Below are 7,641 nucleotides of genomic sequence, written 5' to 3' on the forward strand. Positions count from 1 at the left end.
CAGGTAGTGCTCCTGACAGGTAAGGGTGGACACATGCCTCCTCCATCACATGAGCATCCAGCCTCTTTTCCGACGGTCACTGAAGCATCGTCACCAGGCAACCAACCAAAGTGCTCGGAGGTAAGCGCGGGGTACCCAGCTCTAATGCATCGACTAACAGACGTCCTGTGATGTGGTAATGTTGGGAGAAAGAGAGAGCGCCATCTACCCACCCGGACAGAGCAGGACCAGCTGTGCTCTCTCAGGCTCCGGCTGCTGATGGCAGGCAGCATGACCCAGGATTTGAACTGTATGAATACTATTATACAATAGACTAATATATCACACTATATAGAATGTATATATATATATATATATATATATATATATCAAACAGAATGTAAGTTAGTGAACAAATCATTCTACAGGAAACTCAGTGACATTTTTCTGCATGTTTTACACAATTTATTCCAGTTGTACAGACATGTTTAATGTTCAGGTTCAAGTTGATTTATATAGAAATGTCTTTTAACAGCAGATGTTGTCACAAAGCTGCTTTACAGAGATCTGGGCCCAGGCTCCCACTGAGCGATACAATAAGGACAGCAGTACGAACACTATTCAGTTTTATTCAGTTAAACTGAGTAAATAATCAGCAGGTGTGTGTTAGAGTGTGTTGAATTTTTACATATTTAACTAAACTCTTTCTGTATGTTTAATTGTTTAGTTCAGCTTTTGGTAATTAATGTTCCTTAGATAAAGGTTGCAGGTCCAGGGGTTCGAGGACCCAGGGAATTGTAGTACACTGAGATGCTGGAGCTGTCGTCTCGCTGCTTACACGCGATCACTCAGGTTTGTGGACAGTGGAGCAGATGGACGCTAGTGTTTCAGGGAGCTCCCGTGTCTGTGTTACCTTCTGGCTCTCTCCTTTTAATTAGACTGTTATAGTCAGACCTGCCGGAGTCGTCAGACACACTCTGATACTGATCAACATTCTCTGATCTCTATAAAATCCTCTCAGAACTAACTCTGTCCCTTCACCTTCTCCCAGTAAATGACCATCCACTCATCCAGCCTGACGTTCATCCTGTTACCTGCCTGAAACCAGCTGCTCACCCTCCTGATACTGCTACCTGCCTCAGACTAGTTGCCCACCCACCATTACTGACCACATTGAAGTTTACATGGATTCTAAGCCTTAATCTTCTATTAATATGTCTTTATATTTATACTGCATCAGAATTTCAGGATGAATGGACCAGTAGAAATTCTCCAAAATGACTCTTTCACATTGACTTCCATTGAAAGTTGAGAAGGTTTCCTGTAAAGCTGTTGTTTTGGAGATACGAGGGTCTTGCATGACTGTGGTGATATAAAACATTAATAATATTAATAACTATGAGTGATAGTGTTGATAAATTTGTTGGTTATTAACAGTAATAGTTGTTATTGTTGTTATTAGCTGCTGGCTCTGTCGCGCTCTGCAGGATGAATAAAGTTTACAGACACTCAGAGGAAGCTCAGAGGCTGACCGAGTGGACGTTGGGAGGGGATTTGGACAGCAGAAGGTCAAGGCCTTTCGTGACCTCCCCCCCTCTCACCCCCCATGTCTATATTTATGGTGTGCTCCTGTCTCATGTAAAGCTCAGCAGCGTGAGCGGACCATCCCATTTGGTCCCCAGCGTGGGGGCTCGAGCTAATCCAGTCTTCACACAGAGCGGCTCTTCTGCCACGCTCACCACACACACTCCTCGCTCATTTGCATCTGCTAATTACATCCTGTTAGCGGCGTTTTGTACGGGACGCCCCTGTAAAGCGGCCGGGCCGGTACGCTCGCTGCTGAAACTCGACATAACGAAGCTGTTTAAAGTAACTAATTGGCTCCTGATTGATCAGGGAGATGTGAGAGGACAGAGTTCTCATTCTGCACATCACGCTTCACTTCTTACCCAGGCTGTGATTAAATAAGTGCACTGTGTCGACCGGCGCTCCGCTAGAGCATGCAGATAGGTTTTCCTTTCCCGCTGGACATGCCTACAGAACCTGGAATCTTATTAATTAATTAATTAATTATTATTATTAATGAATGAATTAACCAAAATAAAAATATATACATTTTAACTATATATTTTAGTGCTAATAATAAATAAATACACTATACACACTATACACTACACTATATTTGAATATAAAACATATTTTATTAAATACCTTTTGTTTTATTTTATTTTATACATTACATTTATGTAATATATTATTTTATTTTATTTATAGTGGCATTAAATTAAACACGTTTTTTTGTTATTTATAAAATAATTTTATATTTTACATAAAAAAAATTATATTATGTAGCCAATAATTTATCATGGTAATCATGTTGTTGGCACAGGGACTTGAGAAGCATCTCCATCATTCCCACTCCGGGCCGGAGCGCTGCTGCTGCTACTGCACTATGGAGGTTTGGTGGTGGAGCTGCAGGAGGAGAACCTCTCTCCAGAACTGCTGTGTAATGCTGCAGAACCCATAGAGTCATATTAGTGTAAAATCCTGTAGTATTACTCCACCACCTCAGCCCACATGCTGCTCCACCTTCAGATCAAGCTTCTGCAGCTCTCACACTGTCCAGAAATGCACGTGTACAGCTGTCCATGAGGGAGTGCTCAACACCTGATTTGTATTTACTGCAGTGGAGTAAAATTTAATCACACTTCCTGACTGTAGGGGGAGCCCAGGAGCAATAATACCCATACTGAGAAAATACTGCTGCTTAAATGCCCAGAGGTTAAAGTCGAGAAATGAGCAGAAAACCACTCAGTAAAGTCTTTAAAGCTGTTTCAGACACTAGAGGGCGCTCCCTAGAGAAACCTGAATAAATGGTGTTCTAGGCTGGGTTCTAGGTACAGTGTTGTGCATTTTTATACAGACAAATCTGCTCAGGCACTTCACACAATTACAGCACAGATCAGAATGAAGCAATGACATCACTGAGTAAAGCAATGACATCACACAGTCGGTGTGCTCATCACTGCACCAACCAATCAGCATTCAGTTGCAGCAATGCTCTCCAACTACACTGCACTCGTTCTCTGTAGTACTAACCACCAAGAACACTGTAGCAGCTGTTAAGCTTGGTGGTGGTAGTATCATGCTGGGCAGTTCTGCTGCCAGTGGACCTGCTACACTGCACAAAGTGGGTGGGGAAATGATGGAGGAAGGCTACCACTACTACTTCATCCAGACCAGGACCACCTCTTTCAGTCCTGTGTTTTAAACTGAGAAGCCCTGGCCAAACCAGGCAGGTGTGAAAGCACCTTAATATTGCTGTAAATTATGAAAATATAAAAAAATATATTTTAATAACTGAGTATCTGTGAGTTGGTGTGATCAAACTTCTGTATCCTGTAGAGGGTTTTCTGCTTCACCAACCCAGAAGATAAGGAGTGTTGCTGTGGAGGCACATTTGACGACTCTGCACTGAAACGTGTGTGTGTGTGTGTGTGTGTGAGTGTGTGTGTGTGTGTGTGTTCCTCAGCCATTCTCATTCCCCTGCTTACCGCGAGCTGCAGATTCAACACTCAAGCTTCATTTGATCCACTGATTGATTTATTGTTCCTGCAGTTAATCACTTCCCCGAAGGTAATTTCTAAGCTTTATTTTCCACAGAGGCGCGTCGGACTAAAGCCTGAGCTAATTAATCGGCTTTGTGTGAGTCTGATGCTGAAATGCACCATGAATTAGTTATTGAGCATAACTAGAACCTCTTTACCCCAGACTGTATCAAAATGGACTGTATCAGTCAGACAATATCAAAATGGACTGTATCAGTCAGACAATATCAGATAGACTGTATCAGTCAGACTGTATCAGTCAGACTGTTTCAGATAGACTGTATCAGTCAGACAGTATCAGTCAGACAGTATCAGTCACACTGTATCAGATAGACTGTATCAGTCAGACTGTATCAGATAGACTGTATCAGATAGACTGTATCAGTCAGTCTGTATCAGTCAGACAGTATCAGATAGACTGTATCAGTCAGACTGTATCAGATAGACTGTATCAGATAGACTGTATCAGTCAGTCTGTATCAGTCAGACAGTATCAGATAGACTGTATCAGTCAGACTGTATCACATAGACTGTATCAGATAGACTGTATCAGTCAGTCTGTATCAGTCAGACAGTATCAGATAGACTGTATCAGTCAGACTGTATCAGATAGACTGTATCAGATAGACTGTATCAGTCAGTCTGTATCAGTCAGACTGTATCAGATAGACTGTATCAGTCAGGCTGTATCAGACTGTATCAGTCAGACTGTATTGGTCAGGCTGTATCAGACTGTATCAATCAGACTGTATCAGACTGTATCAACCTGAATCAGACTGTATCAGACTGTATCAGAATGTATAAGACTGTCTCAGACTGAATCAGACTGTATCAGACTGTATCAAACTGAATCAGACTGTATCAGTCAGACTGTATTGGTCAGGCTGAATCAGACTGTATCAGACTGTATCAAACTGAATCAGACTGTATCAGAATGTATAAGACTGTATCAAACTGAATCAGACTGAATCAGACAGTATCAGAATGTATACGACTGTCTCAGACTGAATCAGACAGTATCAGAATGTATACGACTGTCTCAGACTGAATCAGACTGTATCAGAATGTATACGACTGTCTCAGACTGAATCAGACAGTATCAGACTGTATACGACTGTCTCAGACTGAATCAGACAGTATCAGACTGTATACGACTGTCTCAGACTGAATCAGACAGTATCAGAATGTATACGACTGTCTCAGACTGAATCAGACAGTATCAGATAGCACAGATATAAGAACAGCTTTAACTGTAAAACTCTGGAGTTGGTTGTAAAAAGCAGGGCCAGCAAAAAATCTTCAAAAGGGCTCTTCTGAAGTAGAGAACGACACACACTGATGCACGTGCACACACACACACACACACACACACACACACACACACACACACTTCCTGCTTCAGTGCCTCATCACTTTCTCTGGTATTCTCTCACTGTTTATTTTAACACCTCTCTCTGAAGCTGGTGTGAAACGCTGCTTAACCCCGCCCTCTCTGTCTGAACCAGAGCGCTTTCCCTCACTGCTTACAGCTGAACACTGACCCACACCTGCCTGTCAATCAAACTGCCAATCAAACTGTCAATCAAACTGCCAATCAAAACACTGCAAAGTCACTCAAATGACATATAAACAACAAAGCTCGATAGAGTGGGTGGGCTTAGACAGACTCAGGTGGACTCAGGTGGGCTTACACAGACTCAGGTGGGCTTACACAGACTCAGGTGGGCTCTGGTGGGCTTAGACAGACACAGGTGGACTCAGATGGGCTTACACAGACTCAGGTGGGCTTAGACAGACTCAGGTGGGCTCTGGTGGGCTTAGACAGACACAGGTGGGCTCTGGTGGGCTTAGACAGACACAGGTGGACTCAGGTGGGCTTAGACAGACTCAGGTGGGCTCTGGTGGGCTTAGACAGACTCAGGTGGACTCAGGTGGGCTTAGACAGACTCAGGTGGGCTTAGACAGACTCAGGTGGGCTTAGACAGATCCAGGTGGGCTCTGGTGGGCTTAGACAGACTCAGGTGGACTCTGGTGGGCTTAGACAGACTCAGGTGGACTCAGATGGGCTTAGACAGACTCAGGTGGACTCTGGTGGGCTTAGACAGACTCAGGTGGACTCAGATGGGCTTACACAGACTCAGGTGGGCTTACACAGACTCAGGTGGGCTCTGGTGGGCTTAGACAGACACAGGTGGACTCAGGTGGGCTTAGACAGACTCAGGTGGGCTCTGGTGGGCTTAGACAGACTCAGGTGGACTCAGGTGGGCTTAGACAGACTCAGGTGGGCTTAGACAGACTCAGGTGGGCTTAGACAGATCCAGGTGGGCTCTGGTGGGCTTAGACAGACTCAGGTGGGCTCTGGTGGGCTTAGACAGACTCAGGTGGACTCAGGTGGGCTTAGACAGACTCAGGTGGACTCAGGTGGGCTTAGACAGACTCAGGTGGGCTTAGACAGATCCAGGTGGGCTCTGGTGGGCTTAGACAGACTCAGGTGGGCTCTGGTGGGCTTAGACAGACTCAGGTGGACTCAGGTGGGTTTAGACAGACTCAGGTGGACACAGGTGGGCTTAGATAGTTCGTATCTGTTCCTCCAGAGTCGCTTTTTGAAATCAGGGGTGGGTGAAAACAGTGGGTTTGTGTTTTCCCGGCGCTGACGTCACAGCCTCACCTCTCCTGGAAAGGCCGTACACTAGATTGTGGGACACTGCTGTGAGGATTTGATGGCCTTCGGCTATGAGAGCATGCACTGATGGCAGGTACTGATTATGGATAAAAGGATAAAAGGATAAAGGTGCACGTATTCGTCACTGTACAGTGTGGACTGTACAGCGAAATGTGTCCTCCGCATTTAACCCATCTGGTAGTGAACACACACTCACACACACACACGTGTTAGGGGCAGTGAGTACACACACACACACACCCAGAGCGGTGGGCAGCCAACTCCAGCGCCCGGGGAGCAGAGAGGGTAAAGGGCCTTGCTCAAGGGCCCAACAGTGGCAGCTTGCCGAGCCCGGGAATCGAACCCACAACCCTGTTATCGATATCCCGGCGCTCTAACCGCTGAGCCACCACTGCCCAGCGGTTATGGATGATGAGCTCAGACTCGGAGCTGTATATTAGCAGTGCTCTTCTGTGGAGATAAACAGGCTGTGCGGGTTCAGCTACAGTACAGGCCTGTGATGGCTGCTGAACTCACTCATTAACAGGAGTGTCCGGATACTTTTGCACGAGTAGTGTATGTATACCTATACAGTTATCTGTATGTTGTCCTTATTTAATGGCCAATTTATACCACTTTAATTACTTATGTGTTGATTGTGCTGCACACACACACACACTCAGAGAGCATGCTATGTTGTCCTGAGCGACTGATCGCAGCATCCAGGAGTGTTACAGCTGCGCTCGTTCGTTAGAACATCATACGCTGGGGCATTAACACACACACTCAGCTCATTAGTGCACGGCTCTGAAAGGTGCTCCTCCACTTTACTGTCCTGCGCCGGGCCGTAACGAGCTGCTGTCCGTCAGGACGCTCCTTTTCAGCTCCTCCAGACTTTCAGAGTGTAATTAACCTCAGCGCAGACGGCCCCGGGCCCCGAGCCCAGCTAATACACAAATAACAGAATAAGAGGCACTCTGAAAGCTGCTGCGGCTCATATCTGCTCCCTTTCAGACCTTCATCATCCTCCTCTTCATCACCCCATCATCTTCCTCTTGTTCCTCCTCGTCCTTTTCAGGCCGTTCCTCTTTTTAGCACGTCTGGAGCTGCGGTGCGCAGCCCAGCGCAGAGACTGAAGGGATGCTCTCTCTCTCTCTCTCTCTCTCTCTCTCTCTCTCTCTCTGCCTCTCTCTCTGCCTCTCTCGTCCTTTAATGAACACAGAAAACACAGGCTGTGAATGGTCATCCTGTGTGGAGCCGCAGGCCGCCGGCTAAAGCCTGAGTCCTTATTAAAAGCACATAAAGCATCAGGCGAGAGTAATTCTGCCTCTGCCTCCTCTCCTTTTCTCTGTTGTTCTTTTCTCCCTCTTCTTCTGCCTTCTGACGCTTTTT

This window comes from Salminus brasiliensis, chromosome 1, assembly GCF_030463535.1.
Source record: "Salminus brasiliensis chromosome 1, fSalBra1.hap2, whole genome shotgun sequence".
Lineage (NCBI taxonomy): Eukaryota > Metazoa > Chordata > Actinopteri > Characiformes > Bryconidae > Salminus > Salminus brasiliensis.